At 37.5% G+C, this 20,897-nt stretch overlaps 1 protein-coding gene across 1 annotated transcript in view; it reads right to left on the minus strand.

Moving 5' to 3' along the window:
* Window positions 1-20,897, minus strand: part of Galnt11 (polypeptide N-acetylgalactosaminyltransferase 11) — a 56,463-nt gene that overhangs the window by 34,648 nt on the left and 918 nt on the right. The window lies entirely within an intron of this gene.

Below are 20,897 nucleotides of genomic sequence, written 5' to 3' on the forward strand. Positions count from 1 at the left end.
GATACAGAACCAAGACTCCAAGGAAGTAAGGCAGTGGGAACTGCGAATACACAGCTCTGAGGAAGTATGGTCAGGGGGCCAAAATCCACACCCTACACACCACCTGCTCTACCATGACAGCCAAGCAGTAACCTATGATAACAAGGTAATTACTGGAAAAAAGGTTAGAAAATAGATAAGCAGAAACCAAACAATGGAAATACTATTTTTTTCAAATTTCCTAGGAAATAGCTAAAGCCAAATCCATAGACTTGGCTGCTTATACAGTATTAGAAAGTAAGACTGCAAACTCTGAAGAAAAATATAACTGAAAGAAACAATTAAAGTAAAAGAGTAATAACATTATCAGGAATTAATAGAAAATAAAATTAAACAAGGTAACAAAAGCCAAAAGTTGGCCCTCTACAAGATGAGTAAAGTTGACTGAGCATTGGTAAAACTAATTAAGAAAAAAGAAGCACACATAACACCAAAAGTGAAAAAGAGGGCATAAATTTATTTATGGATTGACTGACTGGTACCGGGGACCACCTCAGGACTTTGCGCTTATGAGGCAGACGGCGGGACCCCTGAGCTAAATCCCTGGCTAGGGCATAAATTTAGATGCTGATTAAAAATAACAGCACTGTTCAGAAATTTAAGTGAAATAAATTCCTAGAAAAAATAAATATACAACAACTGACTCTGGAAAACTAGAAAATCTGGATAGCCTTATTGTTCTTTTGGGACAAAACCATTGCCGTATAGTTTTGCCAGTGAGCTGCCAAACCCCTGAAGACCAGATGAGAGACTGTGGATCTGCAGTGGCTGCCTTCAGAGGACAGGAAAGCTTTCCCACCTCACTTGCTAAGGCTGGTGTCACACTGATATAAAAACAAGATGGCTTAAGGGGGAGCATTAATGTGAAAATGTAAACCAAAACCATGTTTTAAAAACTGAGTACATCATGTAAATTGTATTTAACAAGAATACAGGTTGGGCCAATATATGAAAAAACTATCCCCATAATCTATTACCTTAAGATATTGAAAGAAAAAACCCCATGACTTGATTGGTGATTATCGATAGAGTTAATTAAAATTCAATACTCAAAATTGAATATGGTGGCACAGGCCTGTAATCCTAATACTCAAGAGGCTGAGGCAGAAGGATTACTATAAATTCAAGGCCAGCCTAGATTATTCAGTGAGACTCTGTCTCAAAAAAAAAAATTTTTTTTCAACACTCAATGCTTTTCAAGCTAAGAATAATAGGATAATCCTTGGTTGACAAAAAAAAAAAAAAAATCTCTGAAAATTTTATAGCAGATATGACACTAAATGAGGACCCTGCTCTTGTGAGGCAGGTAGTAGAATCACTGAGCTAAATCCCCAGCCTATAAAAATCTTTTTAAAAAATAGGTTTCCTTTTTTAGTGGATAAAATCATTTTCTTAAAAAACAGGAACAAAATGAGAATGCCCAAACCACTACTTGTATTATACTACCATAAATACGACACGGGAAGGCAATGGTACCACTGTACAGGAATCTTGCGAGTAACTATTAAAAGTCAGGATTCCTGGATTCCATGTCAACATGCTAAACCAAAATTTCCAGGAACAAGGTTAAGGAACCTAAGGCTTTAATGAGCTTCCCACTTAGCTCTGACACACAGCCAAATGACTAAATTCTATCATCTACCAGTTATGCACTCTGACATATTCCAATTATACAATTTTGGAAAAATCTCCAATTTTCCTAGCTTCATTTTTGTCAACTATATGCAAAGTTAACATCCTCATTTTTACTGGATACTCAGAACTATGTGAGGTAATATACGTAAGGGATCAGGCACCATGACTGACACAAAATGTAACCATTTGCTTTGCACCGATAAAGTAATCTCCACAAGGACTGTGGCTGGCTTTTGTTATTTGCTTCATCACTCTATTCCCTTCCCTTAGCACAATACACAGCCATAGAAGATGGTGAAAAACACCTAAAGAACGAATGTAGCAGGAATTCAACAAATTTCTCCTTTAATTTTTTTCTCAACCTTTTTCCTCATTAAGTCTGAATTTAGTATATCTAAAAAACTAAAACACCAAACAAAAAAAATCATATAAGTGTTATGCATGACAACCCACCTGTTCCTTACAGTGCCCAGCAAGTTTCTCCAGAGTCTCACATCACCTCTCTGACCACACCTCCCACTCCTTGCCTCCACTCCACGTTCACTTTGCCTGGAGCTCTCCTTTGTTACTCATGCTGCTTAAGTGAGCACCGGAGCTCTCCTCGGGTCAGCAACTAGGCTGATCACATTCCACTTGGGGTGTAAAATGACTCTTCCTCTGTCTAAAACATGTTTCTTCCCAGGTAATTTCACAGCTGCCTCCTTCATCTCTGTTTAATCTTTCTTCAAACAGTACCTTCTCAATGAGGCCCTACACCACAGACTACCTTATTTACTTACGAATAAAGCTCAAACACCAGATAGGAAGCTAATCTTCCTCATTCTACAGAATTGACCATCTCTTTCCACACACACGGCTATTTACTGATTAGGGTTACCATCTGCCTCACCTCTCCCAGGTTAGAAAACAACCTTCAGCAGAGCAAGAGCTTTGGTCTGTTCTATTCCCTGACCTTCTAACAAACAGTGCCTGGCACATAGCAAAGATTTAATAAATATCTGTTGAAATGAATTTTTAAAATCACTGTAAAATGGTTATCATCATGCAAACAATATGCTGGGCATTTCCAGACGCATTTATTACTATTTTGTTTGGGCCAAGCAACACTTTCATGCTGTGCATGGCGATCATGACTACCTTGTTCAGAAACAGTGTGGAACCAGGTCAGAACAACAGACATATTTATTCCTGGGAAAGGCACAGGAAACAATTCAAGAATCTCACTGCTGAATTTCAAAATTAAATAAAAACAGGAAGCTACTTCTTTGATTCACTGCCCGATCATTGGTTTTTCTCTCTTGGCTGCCTGTAAGTAAAATGAAATTTTTCTGTCCAAAGACCTTAAGCATAGGTGCTGTCTACTCTGCCTAATTCTTCACAGACTCTTGGTACATCATATTCACAATAGCTCAAATTGAGATTCCTTAGTTTTCTGATCAGTAAAGCATACTATTAACTCTCAATAACCCTGTTACTGTTAGGGAAGATATTATTTCCCCAAAACCGTGTTATAATTCTTTTAGAGAATATTCGTATGTAGTGCATCATTATGCTTAACTAAGGAAAATATAAAATGAGTTATTTATAAAAACAGGTCATTTTTTTTACATAATTAAGCATAATAGTATTCAGAAATAACAAAGGCACTATCTGTTTTTAGACAGGTGAAGTCAACACTCAAATATGAAGAGAGTGCAGATGCCTGCTATTTAATACACTTCTCAGCCATTTAGAACAGCCAACAAAAATCAAAAGCTGAAATTTTAATCTATACTGACAAATGACAAAGCCAGCATCCACAAAACAAAGTCTTTGCTTTGTTCTATTTGCTCTGTCTTCTGCAAGCAATTACCCTTGGTTTCAATATGCAAGACTGAAAGCCTTTAAAAGGAGGGTCAGAAGGGATCAAAGGGAGGGGAAAGAAATGGGGGAAAAAAGAAAGCAGCAAGATATATCACGTACAGGTACAAATTCCCAATGATGAATGTTATCATTATGGATATCTAAAATGTACCAATAAAATTAAAAATTAAAAATAAAAAGGAGGGTCAGAGAATATAAGGTTAGTTAATGCACAACAAACTAGTGAGCAAATTATTTCAATCATAAACTTGAATCGTTAACAAAGCCAAAACTTTAGCAGTTAGACATCAAGGTAATGTACTTTCAAAGTTAAATGAATAAAAAGGCTAACAGCTGTGAGACAAGTCAGTTAGGTTTTTATGTTTTTCTCGTGTCTTGGTCTGGCAGTTGCTCAGGGACAGGTATCCTGTAAGGTGAGAATTGGGGTATGTCAAAGAGGCTCAGTGGAACAGGAATGGGGCAAAGTACGCACAATATGATGATTATGACAGAACACAGATTTAAGCCAAGCAAGGAAACAATAAGGATATGGGAGAATTTGTCAGGATGAAAATATGGATAGGCAAATGGACTAGAGGTCCTCATGTGAACAATGTCACCAGAAAGAGTAAGTTGCGAAGAACAGAGAACAACATGCCCATCACTGAGATGGCACAATTAATGACAGCTGAGCTGTCTGTACAGCTCCATGAACCCTGGAAATCAGAGTGGCTGCAGGGCAAGTGTGGTTATACCTAGAGTAAGCAAACCCCTGAGACAGATCATTTCCATTCTTACACACCCTTATGTTTAGCACAATGCCTAGACTTAGCAGTGAATAAATACTTACTTGTGCAATTTTAAAAAGTGTATTTCTGTTTAAGAAGAATGAAAGGGTATTGTTTAGATTCTGAGAACAAGAAGTCTTACAGAAGAGTGAACAGAGACATCTGGGGGAAAAGGAAGAAAAAGAAGAGGAGAAGAGAGCTAACCAGTCCTAAGAGTTTCACTGGAAATTTTCATTAAGCAAAATGTTATTTGGCATGCCAACAAAGTCTTACTTAAGTCTTTCTCTTTCAGTATATGATTTCTTAATGATAACCTCAAAGCCCTGTGAAGGGAAATTTTTAAAAATCAAAAACTTTGTACAAGTCTATCTAAAGTTTAGAATGATTTTATTTATGTGGGGGTAATGCTGGGGATTGACCCCAAGGCCTCATGAATGCTTGGCAAGCACTCTACCACTAAGCTACATATCCATCCCTAAAGGAACACCTTTTCTTGAAAACACAACTTATGCAAATTGATCCCAGTTTTGAAAGGAATCTTGATATATCAAGCAGAAGAAATAAGAGTTATAAAAGAATTCCTAAAATAAAAGGGGGCAGAGCACCAACAAACCAGAAGGCACAGCAAGCGTTACTGGGAACTGCTTTCATTCCTTAAGGTGCAATTAATCCTACTACTACTTAAGCTAAATAATTTTTTCAGGAAAAGAAACCTTCCAAATTTGCTTTAATACATATATCAACACTGATTTTAAAATATGACAAAGATTTTATTTATGAATATCTGTGCAAAAATTTTAAGACAAAATGAAATTCTAAGCACACAATTACTAAAATGTATCAAAGAACCTGTACAAGAAAATCATAAGAAGCTCCTGAAAACCCAAAAGAAGACCTGAACAAATGGAAGGATGGACCACATTCTGGGACAGAAAAAGATTCAATCATAAACATGTCCACTCTCCCTAAACTAACTTATGTTACACAATCATGTTAAATATCAGATTTTTTATGGAGTTAGATAAGCTGATTATAAAGTTCACCTGGAAAAGAAAGACCAAGCAGGGAATAGCCAGGCAAACCTCAGAAAAGGAAGCAGCAGCAGTGGGTTAAAACCTACTTAGTAACCCTGGGGCTTGAGTATCTGAATGGTGGGTGCAGTGTGACACATGCACAGACTGACAAACCAATGGGAAAAGATGTGAAAAACACCCAAAAACACAAAGAAGTTAGAAATCTAGTATAATATAAAGTGAGTGTAGGGCTAGGGATTTAGCTCAGTGGTTCTGCCACCTGCCTCACAAGCACAAGATCCACGAGTTTGATCCCTGGTACCAAAAAAAAAAAAAAAAAAAAAAAAAAAAAAAAAAAAAAAATGAAAAAAGAAAAGAAACAGAGTCCAAATAATATAAAGATAATATCACAAATAAGAGAGAAAATGAATTACTTTTTACTAAATGATACTGAAATAACTGTTTAGTCATACAAAACGGAAGATGAAATAGGATCCATTCCTTACATCATTTATCAGAATATAGCTGATGTGAACTGAATATTCAAATATAAAAGATGAAACCATACATGTACTAGAAGGAAATTCAGGTAACTTTATTATCTATGAGTGGGCTAAATTTTTATTGGATATAAAATACAGGAAAAGAAACTAAACTACATTAAAATATGCATATACAAGCTTTAGATAGCAAAAGACATTGAAAGTAAAAGACAAATAAAGTAGAAAAAAAGTCTTACAACTTACATCACAGACAAAAGGGTAATACCTTAGTACAGTACTAGTTTTCTGCTGCTGTGTAACAAATACCACACACTCAGTGGCGTAAAACATGTACCTCAATTTCTGTAGTCAAAAGCCCTACCAAGGTGTTAGCCATGCCGCACCTGCAAACTCAGCTGGGGAAGAACCTAATCTAAACTCAGTCCAGTTGGCAGAATTCAGTTCCCTGTGGTTGCAGGGCTGAGCAGCTGCCGGGTAAAGGCCACCCCTCAGGTTGTCGAGGTTGCCCACAGCATCTGGTCACACGGGCTTGAAATGTGGCCCCTAACTTCATCAAGCCAACAACATGGAGTGTCTCCTACTCCAGCCTGTTTACAGCAGTTACAGAATGTGAAGTAGTCACAGGAGAAACATCCTGTCACCTCTGCCATATAACCCAGCCTGAGCAAGATGTGGATACTCCACCACCTCTCCAGTGATTATAAGCAAGTCATGGCCCAGGGGAAAGAATTACACAAACCAAAGGCATTAGGTAGCAGTAAAGCACTCAGCTATAATCACAAATGAAGAGCCTCTAAAAGTAAAGGACCAATAACCCGATTTACTGTTCAAAAGGAAGAGATACATAGTTCTAATCCATATGAAAGATGCTCAACTCTGTTCATAACAGAAATGCAAATTAAAGTTAAATAAGATATCACTTCCCACTTGTTCAAGTTATAAAATTCCAAAAGCCTGACAACATATTCCAATGGTGAGTCTACAGGGAAACTGTCTTTTTATGGTATATCTTCTATGCAGGGTAATTCGGCAACAATATCTAGTAAAATCACATGCACTTACTCTTTACTCAGCAATACTACTCCCACTAATCTACCCCACAGGTGGTAAACACAGGGGAAGAGCATATGCATAAAGCTACTCACTACAGGACTACACATCCCCTTATACTATAAAACCAAGTTAGGACAAAGAAAAGGAAGCACCAAGCAAAAATACTGAGTTGGTTTCTAGCATCACCTATACAACACAAAGTTGCCATGCATAAGGGGAGAAAAATACACAACTGGCTGGGGCTGAGGTGGGGTCAGAATCTACACAGAAAAAGAGCAGCCTGATACTACTATGGCATCCTGGAAACTAAAAACACAAAATATCGGGAGCATCTTTTAGTGAAAAATCAGTTCATAATTAAAGTATGACTACAGCTGTGTAAGGCCCAATGTTGCCTTGCCTGAAAGCCAGCTACAACAGGCAGAAACAGAACTCCAGTTTGCCTCCAATCACAGCTGAGGCCTCAAAGGTCCCAAGATCCTGTGGCACTCAACAGCAAGATAACATCAGCTGAAGGCATCCTGGTTTCTTGAGAACCAGCAGTAATACTAAAGAGAAAGGTTTCACCTGGGCAAGGACAAATTCCTTATCAATTCAACTCATCCCACCTACTGTCCTAGGAATGCTCTCCTTTCCCTTCTCATCAGCATGAGATTTGCACTGACACAGGATTACATCCATCCCTTAAATCACTTGATACTCGCTCCAATTATTGTGTGTAACCAATAGACAGTAAGTAGTAAGGTCCCAGAGTCCTTGTCTTTGCCCATTCTAAGGCACTGACCTGCTGGCCCCCTACACATACTTTAAAATTACCCATGTCTCTATTGTCTTTTTTCTCTAGCCCTGAGGTCTCCCTTTCTAGGTAGTGAGATAGCAAAACATGCAAGTAACAATTTAACCATATACACAATTTAATCAGCTCCAAAGATAAACTCGTTACTGTCAACATCCACTGTGGTATCTAAAATGCTTTGTGGTAAACTATTTAGGTCACAAAGGTCTAAGATCTCATTCAATTTAAATTCCACCATCCTTATCAGATTAGAGTGAGGGGTGTTTCTCAACCATACAATACAGATGTTCCTGGACTGTGGTATCGTCCCAATTACACCGTCAGTTGAAAATATAAGTGGAAAATGCATTTAACTATAGCTAGTCTACTAGCAACACAGCACACTGCAGTGTCGGTTGTTCACTCTTGTAATGACTGACCCATAGCTGGGGGAGAGGTATGAATGAATCAAAATTTAGATTTTAAAATATGACTTGTAGGGAATGTATATGGCTCTGAGCCATGATAATGTTGAGAAATCATAACTTGAACTATTATGTCAGAGACCATCTGTTCAATGTTTTGAGCTAAAAAAGACCCATTCTGAAATGCTTTTCATAGTAATCCACCATTAGTAAATGACATACACAAGAACAACTACTAAACTGTACTCTATAAAGTAGTTAAATTATGTAAAGTTCACAGAGACAATTCATGTTAAACTTTCATCTGGAGCAACTGTAATGCTGCCCAACACAAACTGGATTTTGACATACCGTAAGAACCGATAATGTACCACTCTTAACCATAGAAAAGAAATCCATAATTACATATAAACACTAAGACAACCCAGATATTGACATACAGCAAATCTGTATTAAATATAATTATACCTCCACTAAGGTTCGAAAGGAATTCAACAGTGATAAGAGTTAACTACCTATTTAAAGATTAATAAAGCTTAATTGTTGTACTATTGAAGATATAAAGGGCTGGGAATGGGAGAATGCAAGAGGAAATTTTTGAAACTTTAAAACTAGGGAGATGAGGAGAGAAAAGTGAGACAAAGGATCAAGAAACAAGAAAGAAAAAAGAAAAAAGAATATGGAGAATAAAGATAACCTAAAATTGAAGAGGGGGAAAAAAAAATCAAGGAAGAAGGCAAAAGGAAAATTTTCCAGGTCCCAGAAGAGCAGTGAAGAGGAAAAGAAGTGAGGAGACAAGTTCATCTGCAGGGTGGTGCCATATAATTCCACTCACTGTCATCAGACTCATGACCTAGTAAATGTACTAAGTAATGCAACATTTTTTGTTTTGGAAATCATTACATAATCTTAAAGAAACAGCTAATACTGGAAACATGACAGAAGAGCCACATGCTGAGCACTACTCAAGAGTGCTGAGAATTAATATCTAAAGCTCTTATTATTCTGCTAAAACTTCAAAAGATACAGATAAGCAAAAAGGGAAACCACCTGATATCTCACTACTATTAATACTGCACATAATAATCTACCGTTCAAATTTAATCTTTCTACACTACCTACAAAATGTACTGCTTTTGCAAATTCCAAACTTGAGCAGACTCAAGTTAATGGCATTATAGCTAATTTTCTTTATACTTTTCTTAAAAACATTTTCTATAAATTATATTTATTTAATAAATGAGGCAAAAAACATAGGAAAATTTTTTCTAGCTTAAAAATATAAGATATTTGAAGAGGATTAATTTAAAGCAAAGGGGATTTCTACATCCAAATGCACAAAATAGAATGGGTTTTAAACCATTGAAGGGAAAGATTATTTGAATTCTATTTGTCAAAAAATTGAGAATAAAATTTTAACAATAAACAAATGTACTAAAAGAAGATTCAAAGAATAATGTTTTTTTTGGGTTTTTTTGTTTGTTTGTTTTTGTTTTTTTGTTTTTTTGTTTTTTTGAGACAGGGTCTCACTGTATAGTTGAGAATGACCCTGGAACTCACTATGTAGCCAAAGCTCGTCTCTAACTCACAGTGATCCTCCTGCCTCAACCTCCTGAGTGCTGGGGTTACAGGTGTGTGCCACCACACCCCCAGCTCAAAGAATAATTTTCTCTGTAAGCCATCATATGATCTAAATTCTTATGCTCCATTAACATCTTGTACCACAAATCTGTTTCAACAGGAAAAACTTTCACTTTCTTTCAGTACTAAAGTAATTTTCATAATATTTAATGAAATGTTATCTCTAAATGTTGTGTACTTACCTTTCAGTAGCTTCTAGCTATTTTCTTTGCTTTTTTTGCAGTGCTGAGGCTCAAACCCAGAACCCAGGACCTTATTCATATTAGACAAGGGCTCTACTACTGAGAGATAACCTCGTTCCTACAGCTATATTCCCTGTAAGCATATTCTGTATTCCAACCTGTCAAACAGCAAGCATTTTTTTTGCCTTTTCTATAAAAAAGACATTCACATTTTTACTCAGCTACACTCAGTCCTGTGAGTTCAAATATTTATTATAACAGTACTGTTCCTACATACCCTGTGAAATTAGCAGGTGATGACAACATAAAAATACACATTATTTCTTCTCATTCCTTATCTAACCCAGAAAAGTAGAAAAAATCTTGTGACCGGCAGTATTCTACAATCACACTAAGGAGATTATTCAGATAGGACAGGTTAAAAATGACAAATTTCAGACGTCATGTGCTCTTTGAAAGAATGATCCTTGCACATTCCTTTGACAGATTTATGAATCTCTTCTTTACAAGAAAACCAAGAATAACCAATACTATAACTAACACTATATCTCAAATGCAGAAGAAACCTACAAGGTAAAGCTGATAAGAGAAAGAAGCTAACTTACTTGAACAGAAAGTAAAGGAACTGAAAGGACAGCTGGTATAACAAAGCACCCACAAAAGCCAACCTTAGGACACTTACTTGGCAGGCCAATGGACACTGGCAAGGGCTGACAAGAGCCCTTCAGGGACTTCACTGCACAAGGCCCAGGCAGACAGCAACAGTCCTCACCCACTACAGATCCATGGAAGGTAGAAAGGTGAGCGGTGCAGCCTGGGGCAAGCACATGGTCAGTGAGGACCAGCAGGTACTCATGTGACAAATGTTTATATCACTGGATCTGTCTCTTCCTATCTGCACATTGATACCATATATTAGACCTTTTCTCAGTAACAAAGCTTTTCTTCCATTAAAACTTACTGGATTTTAATTAATTCAGGAACTCTCTGGAAGTGCCCTGACTGCTGCTGTCTTTTGGTCAGTCCCAACAAAACAGCTGATGTCATGCTCACCACAGAGGTCACAAAATCAAATGTCTTTAGAAGGCAAATAGGTGAATGAGTGAGTCAGTCAAAGCAGAAATACAAGAATATTGGGATTGGCAGGCGATGTGCCACACCTAAAGTGATCCAAACTCCAAACTGCAAAAGTTCTGCTGCTCAGCCCCCAGAACATGGCTCCTGAGAGAAGGTATCAAAATGGACAGTGTGTAGCTGATACAGGAAAAAATATAACTCTTGACCTGTTAGATGTCAAATGTTCCTAGTCCCACAGCATCAAGGAATAAACTGCAAACCAAAGGAGGAAGTTAGGAGAATTTTATTGCAAATAAGAGGAAGAATAGCTCCTGGATTTCCAGGAGGGGTCCTGAATGGGTGGTCACTGAGGGCCCTTGTCGGGGTAATTTATATAGCAAAATCACACCGGAGTACATGAGTCAGACTATTATTAACCTACAAGATTATAAGTATAGCCACTTAGCTAATATTGATCCAACAAGGAAACAATTCATGTAGCAAAAGTATAAGAAAAGAACAAAGCCATTTTTGGAAAGGGAGGAGAGTATGGGTCACCCACCTTTGTGTCTGATGCCTATCTGAATCCACTGGGCCAGGTGGTGCTGATAACAGTGTAATCTCAAGTACCTGTTTATCTCTAGGCCTGGTCCTCTTCAGATTTGCCTCCAGCCACAATGCTGATGTCTTTATTTTTTGTGCTGACTTCTATGAAGGCCCAATCCCTCTCTGCCTGTATATTAATATCTATCTAACTTAGCTGATTATAATACAACCACTTACAACAAAAACTATGGAAATTCAATTATCTCTGGTTCCCTTCCTTCCCATAAAAAGGATTAATCCATAAAACAAAAGATGAAACAAATAAGCAAGAGGAAAAAATAGTCACTAGTAGTGTTATGAGACATTCAAATAACTGAGCAACTAAAATGACTCTCAGGATGGCCAATATAAACAAATATATGGATATCTAGGATCAGCATAACCTTCTCCACCCAAAGAAATCCTAGCCAAGCTGCCCACCCTTAAACCATACTGCTGAGGGTTCTCTTCCACTAGCACATTGAGAGTTTCTCGGGTTTGTGTTATTCACAAAGTGGCTTAGGTACATTAGTCAAATGCCTAAGACTAACCAAAAACAAAACAAAACAAACAAACAAAAAACCTAGTCCAGCCAGGGTATAAAACAGAACTTTTTCCTCCTTTTAAAGAAACTGAGTAACTTGCCCGGAGGATTTCCCCACTACAGTACCTCTTTGTTGTTGTTTTCTTGGCACCAGGGATCAAACTCCAGTCCTTGCACAGGCAAGGCAGGCAGCAGAACCACTGAGCCAAATCCCCAGCTCTAACCCACTTTAGTATCTCTGTTACTGATTTCTAGTTTAATGCCATTGTGTGTGAGAGGAGACCCTGTTATGTGAGCATATAGTCACCTTGAATGTGGTCTGTAGTAGTGAACATGAGCTAGACAGAGAAGACTATGTTTTCAGCTGTCCTTGGAAGCTTTCTCTGTCATTTGGATCAAGCTGATAGTGCTGTTCAGGACATCAGGATATCTGTTTCTGTACTGATTTTCTGTCTGCTTGATTTATCAGTTATTGAGTGTTGCTGAAGTCTCCAGCTTTAAAAGTAGATTTGTCTATCATTTTTTTGCAGTTTTTGGCCCATGTATCTTGATGCCCTCTTGTAAGATGCATACATATTCAAGATGAGAGAACAGACTTGTTATTATGTATGACCTTGGTTATCCCTGATTATCAAAGACTGTTTTAGCTGTAACTTTTCTTTTTTTTTGATAGTGGGAATCCAACTCAGGACCTTGCACTTATCAGGCTGGCACAGTACCGAGCTACATTCCCGGCTAGCTATAATTCTGTAACTATTACCATGTTCTCTGATATTAGCAACACACATTTTTCTCCTTTCTTTTTAGAAGACCTGTTTATATTTAAAACTTTTTTTGCAGATGGGTCTTGTTTTATTCTGACCACTGATACAGAACTTTTTTTTTTTTTTTTTTGGTGGTACCAGGGATCAAACTCGGGACCTTGTGCTTGTGAGGCAGGCAGTGGAACCACTGAGCTAAATCCCTGGCCCCAAGAATCTATCTTTTGATTGGTATATTTAAGACAGTCATATTAGAATTACTGACAAAGTTGAATTAATGTATTTCATGTTTCTATTTTGCATTCATTGCTATTTGTCATAAGTACAAATTCATGTTTAGCTTACCATGTTATCTTAGATGCAGAGTTAACAAATGGTTATATATACATATATACAAAGGTTAGTGTATACTGTACACTATGACCTCGCTTGTCAGCTCAGAGCAGTGTCCAACCTGTGGCCCACCATTTTTGTTTTTGTACTTTTTAAAAAAATGTTATAACAAATAAATACAAAAAGTAAATTTTACTTATACACATTAACTGTATTATATATTTTATATGTACCCCCAAAAAATTCTTTACTCAAAAAGAAAGAAAAGGGGGAAAAAAAGAAAGCAAACAGCCTTTCTGAAAAAACTCATTATGGCCAGAGCTGTAGCAAGCTGACCAGCAAAATACAGCTATATTACATTATAACCCAACATATAAAATATTTTTCCTCTTTATTTTTTCTTAAATTATTTTATTGGTACATTTACATTCATCATTGGGAACTCGTACCTTTACATGATGTATCTTGTTTCCTATTTTTTCCCCATTCCCCTGGCCTCCCTTTAACTCCTCCACCCCTCCCTATTTGCAAAAGCTTTGTTTCCATTTATTTCACATTTTTTCCTTTACCTTCTTTCCTTTCCCCTACTCCCCCACTTCCCCTACCCTTAGTACCTTTTCTTCCCATTTCACATTATCAATTATTCATTTTAATCCCTATTTACACTTTCAGTTTCTCATATCAGAGAAACTATTTGGTATTTACATGTGTGCCCCATTTATTTCACTTAAGAGTATGCCCTCAATGTGCATCCATTTAGCTATAAATGTCTCTAATTTCTCATTCTTTATGGCTTAGTAGTATTCCATTTTATTTTTTTTTAAAAACCATATTCTCTTTATCCAGTCTCCAGTTGATGGGCACTTGGGCTGTTTCCAAGTTTTAGCTATTACAAACTATGCCACTATAAATACAGGTGAGCATATATCACTGTGGTATGACTCTTTGAATTCTTTTGGGAAGATACCCAGTAGAGAAATAGCTGGGTCAAATGGGACCTCTAAGGGTCGGGGATTTAGCTCAGTAGTTCAGCCGCCTCCCTTGGAAGTGTAAGGACTCAAATTCAATCCCCAGTACCAAAAAAAAGGTAGATCTCAAATAGGACCTCTAATCCTAGTTTTTTGAGGTATCTCTGACAGAGAGAACTTTTGCAAATAACCTAAAAACCTACAAAATATTAGGAAAATGTAGAATTACTTCTGCTGTCTCTAAGAGCAATCTGCTTTGTTTAGTTCAAAATTAACAGACACCAGAGGCATTAACCAAAGAATGGGACATCTGGCCTCATCCTGAGATAACAGGGCACATCAAGACCCCAAACTGGAGGTTTTGTAAACCACATGATTGTAAAAGTGTCAAGATGAAAGGAACCATTGTTAACTTTGCTTTCCTGACCCTGAATACCCCCTTCCCATGGGCTAGAATAGCTAGATGAATCCTAAAGGTAAACTCCCGAACTACAAAGAATTGCTACATCTGGGTTAAAAGTAAACTGTCTTGTGACCCTGATTTGTGTATCAGTAATATGAATCAAAGAAATGAAATGTAAACAACCACCTGAGTGAGATCATGGCTGTAAAACCCTATAAAAGAAGCTGTAACCCAGTATGGGATCCATCACTAGCACTGCTTTTAGTACAATCAGCCTTTTGTTGGCAAAACAAACCTGTGTGGGTTTTTTTGTGCTTTTTTTTTTTTTTTTGGTACCAGGGATTGAACTCAGGTCCTTAAACTTGCGAGGCAGTCATCGGAACCACTGAGCTAAATCCCAGGCCCAACCTTTTGTTATTTTACTTCCACTCTGCATCTCTGTGTCACTTACCAATTCCTTCCGCAACATCTCTATATTGATTTCCGCAGTGGTGGCACCAGTCTGTACTCCCACCAACAATGGAGAAGGGTTCCTTTCTCCCCACAACCCCGCCAGCATTTGTTACTGGTTGATTTCTTGATAGCAGCCATTCTTTCTGGGGTGAGGTGGAATCTCAGTGTTGTTTTCATGTGCACCTCTCGAATGACCAGTGATGTGGAACATTTTCCTCCTGCTTTCACTTCCTTGTGTGAGAAATGTCTGTTCATTTCAGATGCCCAAATTTAAATTGGTCTTTAAATTTGGGGGTCTGACTTTTTGAAGGTATCTATATATTCTAGATAGTAGTCCACTGTCTAAGGAACAGCTGATAAAAAGTTTTTCCCACCTTGTTGGTTGTCTCTTAGCTCTATTGGTGGTTTCTCTCGCGGTGCAGAAGCTTTTTAATAAGATGAAATCTCAGTTGTTGATTCTTTGTACTAATTCCTGTGCTACTGAGGTTTGTTCATAAAGTCTTTTCCTATGCCAATATCTTGAAGAGTTCTACCTAATTTATCTTTCCGCAAGTTTAGTGTTTTTGTTTTAATATTTAGATTTTTTAATCCACTTTGATTTTAGTTTAGTGCATGATGAAAGACAGGGGTCTAGTTTTAATCTTTGGCAAATTGAAATCCAGTTTTTCCAACACCATTTATTAAAGAAACTACCTTTCCTCCAGTAAGAATTAACCCAACATATAAAATAAATAAATATCCATGAGTCCATACTGATATAAATGACTGAATATGCACTATAAAAGACAACGCAATAAATCTCTTTCTATGCAGAATTCCAAACAATTTAGACACTTTGCTCTTAAGAAAAGCTCTTAAGCAGAGCATAAGCCCTTTTCCTTAAGTAGGGACTATACACAGGGACTTCTACAGACTGCCAAGGTCATCAAAAAATAAGGCAAAGCCAGGGATTTAGCTCAACGGTTCGGTGGCCTGCCTTGCAAGCACAAGGACCTGAGTTCAATCCTATGCAGAATTCCAAACAATTTAGACACTTTGCTCTTAAGAAAAGCTCTTAAGCAGAGCATAAGCCCTTTTCCTTAAGTAGGGACTATACACAGGGACTTCTACAGACTGCCAAGGTCATCAAAAAATAAGGCAAAGCCAGGGATTTAGCTCAACGGTTCGGTGGCCTGCCTTGCAAGCACAAGGACCTGAGTTCAATCTCCGCGAGAGTGCTGGGATTACAGGCATGTGCCACCACGCCCAGCCGATCCTCAGTTTTTAACCTAATGTCCTTAGAAAAGAAAAGGGACATTAAGGGAAACTGGGCATAGAATACATGGGAATTCTATTATTTTCATAATTTTCTATAAAGGTACAGTGCAAAAATTCAGTTTATTGAAAAAAGAATGAGGGTCAAGGTCAGAATGGAGACTGTCTTGTACTGCTTAAAATCATTTAATCCTATGATTTGTTTCAATTAATCAAGAGATACAGGGTCACAGATGAAAAGGCTATTAATATGTCTAAAAAAAGCTTCAGGGAGGGAATGGGATAAAATTTATTAAACAAAACAAAAAATAAATAAAAATCTATTGAGCCAGGCACAGTGCCACACACGCATAATACCAAACACTTAGGAAGCTGAGGCAGGGGGATCATGAGTTTGAGGCCAACTTCGACTATACAGTGAGACCTGGCTCCAAAAACAAAAACAAAAATTTGATTTTTTTTTTTAATGTCCGAAATTTTCCATAATAAAATGCCTCAGGGGAGGGGGAAGCACTAGTGACTGAATCCAGGACCTTTGCAATGAGCAGCAGGCCCAGCCTTTTTCTATTCTGAGATAAGAGTCTCACTAAGTTGCTAGGTTGCCCAGGATGGCTTCAAACTCCTGATCCTCCTGCTTCAGCCTTCTGGAACTGTTCCTTCAACCTTGGTGCTTAAATTAAGGTGCTGAGTTCTGCATGGATATTGGTTTCTAGAGGTTATAACACACATGTATGATCTATTCCTCATGCCTATGGTAGGTTAAAGGACAGATTCCAGGCCATCCTCATGGGTTTTGTGCATGTGTTGGTAGGTACTATTTTCTCACTTTTAATTCTTTGCATAATTTAACACAACTTATTACAGAATGCTCAAGCAGTAATGCATGTAGAAGGATCTGTATATGTGCAGAGCCATCAGAAGGATTACTGTACAGTGATGACATTACAATCTTTTAGCTCTGAGTCCAATTTCTATACTCTTTCAGTCAGTCTAAAGGGCAGAGATATTTGACACTGTTTGGAAGTATGTGGCAAGCCCCAGGGGCTTTAGGCAATGTCTGGAATAATTTGGGGCAGATACAACTGGGAGATCTATAGCACCTAAAGGGCACTGCACATCCTCTAACGCACAGGTCAGTACTCCACAAACAGTATGTGGCCCAAAACACTAACCACACAAGTTTGAGAAACCCTGTTCTATTCCATGATGCAAGACTGGGACTCCAAAAACAGCATTTTCCCAATTAATGGTAAGTGCAACTACTGTACTCAGATCAGACTGAATAAAATAGTTCAATCCTGATAGGTTACATACTGTCTGACTGCACTTATTCTTGAAATGACAAGATTATAGAAATAGAAATGGATCAGTGATTGCCAGAAGGTCAAGAGATTATGGAAGAAGGAAGGTAAGTGTGGGATCCTTAAGCTAATGGACTTGCCCTGTATCTTAACTGCAACAATGTTATTGTAATGATGTAACAACAACGTAATATCAGTACTGTACTTTGCAAAATACTACAGTACCACTGGGGAGAAATGAGTTAGAGTACACAGACTCTCTTGTTTTATTTTTATAACCATGTTAACCTGTAATTATTAAAATACTGAATGTGTTAAATGTTTAACTTTTAGTTCCCATAATGTCCCATCTTGTCAGCAAGAAAATACTAATGACTTTAAGGATCATCTAACAAGAAGTCAAAACAGTTTATTAAATAAGTGCCCATTCTAATTTTTCAGTATTCCAAGCAAGGTATGGTGGCACATGCCTGTCATCCCAGCACGCAGGAGACTGAGGCAGGAGGATCAGCACAAGTTTGAGGACAGCCTGGACTACATAGTGAGTTCAAAGCCAGCCTGAACTATCTAGCAAGAGCCTTTCTCAAAAAAACAACCATCAAAGAAAAGAAAAACATAATGGGAAATGAACCATATAAAAACAAAAATACCAAATACTAGGAATAAACTTAATAGAAAATATTTAGACAGAATATTTTCAAAAGAGGAAATAAAGAAGATTCCCTATTAATTAATAACTATATTGAACTATTTCTGAAATATTTCATAACAAGCTGGGCATGGTGGTATACACCAGTAACTCCAGCACTCAGCGGGCGGAGGCAGGATTGAGGCCAGCCCGGACTACACAGTGAATTTAAGGCCAGTCTGAACTACATAGCAAGACTCAGTTTCAAAAAAAAAAATTCATACCAAAGTATAAATTATACAAATGAGTTTAAGAAAATACCTGTTTGTTTCCTCCTATTCCACCCCAGAGACTGTTTGGCATCTATTACAGACTGAATTACCTCCCCAAAAACTCACAGGCTGAACTTCTAACCTTAGTACCTCAAGAAGTAACAAGATTTGTAATCTGCAAATGGAGTCTTTAGAGAGAAATTAAAATAAGTCATTAGGGTGGGCCCTATTCAGTATGACATAGTTGTCTAGGAAGAGGACAGGTGCACTATGTAAAAGGGATTCTATCCATACTCACACAGGCAATGGCGAGTCCTACCCTATCTCTAGCCTGCCCTGCAGGTTTCAGTTTGCTGGACCCACAAATGTGAGATTTAGTTCTTCACCTTAAACCATTCTCTGTGTGCGTACACACACTCTCACATGTATACATCCTATTGGCTATTTCCCTGGAGAAACCTAACATGCATGCTTTTCCAAAATCTCCCATAGGCTTTCAGATTTGGTTAGATACAGCAGAGCTACCCTGAAGATTTCTAAACCAAAAGATCAATGGGTCATAAGGATTACACATGCTTCCCCTTTTAAAATCTCATTTGTAATGAAATTCCCGTCTCGCCCATCTCACTTTCATCGACTCTTCCACTTCTTAAGGTACACTGAAAACTACAGAAAACATACATAGGAATTAATTTTTAAATCAATGAAAAATATCACTAAGTCAAAAAGCAATGATCAAAAATATCTGCAGCAAATATAGCATGGATTATAAATAAGTATTAGTCTGATGGACCAAGTACACAGAAGAGATTATTCACAGTAGAAACATACACAGAAATAGATATGAAAAAGTCTTCAATCTCAATAAATAACAAAGACATGCAAATAAAAGTATTTTCTAACTTGAATTAGAAAAGTTTTTATAGTCACGTGTCACTTAATGACAGGGATACGCTCTGAATGTTTTGTTGTGAAACATTAGAGTGCACTTAAGACAAGACAGTTACAAAAACACTAATGTGGGGCCCAGGGACCAATTTCGATCCCCAGTACCAAAAAAACAAAAACAAAAACAAAACACTTATGTGATATCTTATGCATTTATTAATGATCAAAGTACAAATAGAATAGTTTTAATAGCATCTGCCAATGCCACGGGGGCTTTGGAAACCATTATACTATGGTCAGCAGTCTCGTTTTCTCTAAAAAAAAAAAGTTTTTTTTTCTGAAGAAATAATAAATCAGATGGAAAAACCTGAGCATATCTTACAGCAAACGAAAAAAAGTGCTACAATAAGGATATAAGCAAACTTTATGGAAAAAGGGATGAGACTTTGTCTGAAAAACTTGAAGATTTTTTACAGAAGCAACGATTTAAGTTTGGCTTAAGGGTTAAGATCCTAACAGCCAAATACTAATGTATTTCAAGCAGAAACTTCATCATGTATCTGTTTTTAAATTTCCCAAATGGAACAAGCAAGTGTAATGGTTGGTTATAATACCTGAATACAGATGAGTACACAGGAGCACAGGATATGGCTGGTGGAAGGTTATTAATTGTAGGAAGGCAGCCTGGGACTCTGCTGCTGAGAACAAATTTTTCCTGCATGCAGAGGAGAGCTAGCTAGTGTCTGTAAGCAAATCCATCTGAGAAAGAAAACCCTAGCACCAGGGTACAAAATGGTTTGGGACACAGCAGAGTTTTTAGAATGAAGAAGTCCGGTTAGAAGTCCAGTAGGAGACTACCATGGCTTGAACTCAGACTGAAATAAGTGGATGGAAGATCAGAGGCTCAACTGCCTGCACTTGGCAGCTTAATGAAATCTGGGCCCCTGAGAAAGAAAAGGACAATAAAAAAAAGCCCCGTTTTAACTCTCAGAGACAAGGAGAATAGGAAGACTCGAATCTGTAGGATAAACCGAAAACGGACTTTTTTGGGACACATTATATTCAAGAGAACACTGACAGGTGCCGGAAGCATCACATTCAAATCCACGCCTCAGAGAGAAGTTTAAGGTAATCATCAAACTTGTACTTTAAGTTACTGAAAAGTAAAAGCAGAGGAAATTTTAAGTAATAAAGAGAGCAAAATGGATGTAGGGAACAAGGACTGAACCTCTTCCTGGACAGGCATAGTGAAGTGTCACAAATATTTAAGAAGGCCACGCAGATAAGTATGGAGATGGAGCCGTCAAATTTAGCCATTACTATGGTGTATAAGGGTATATAAGAAAGCAGTTTCTTTTTTCAGTGACAAGTACTTTAATTTTTAAAAACAATTCACTTGATGTATGGCACCATTCTACTTTAAATTGATACAAATAAACAAAAAAGGTACTGTTCTCATAGGTAACGTGCTGAAATTCCCTTCTACACTAAACAATCTCTATTACACACACTTGGCTTATGTGTAAAGTTAGATGTAAGACAAGCAGTTTCTAAA

This window comes from Fukomys damarensis, unplaced genomic scaffold (assembly GCF_012274545.1).
Source record: "Fukomys damarensis isolate Sample0158 unplaced genomic scaffold, DMR_v1.0_HiC HiC_scaffold_16, whole genome shotgun sequence".
Lineage (NCBI taxonomy): Eukaryota > Metazoa > Chordata > Mammalia > Rodentia > Bathyergidae > Fukomys > Fukomys damarensis.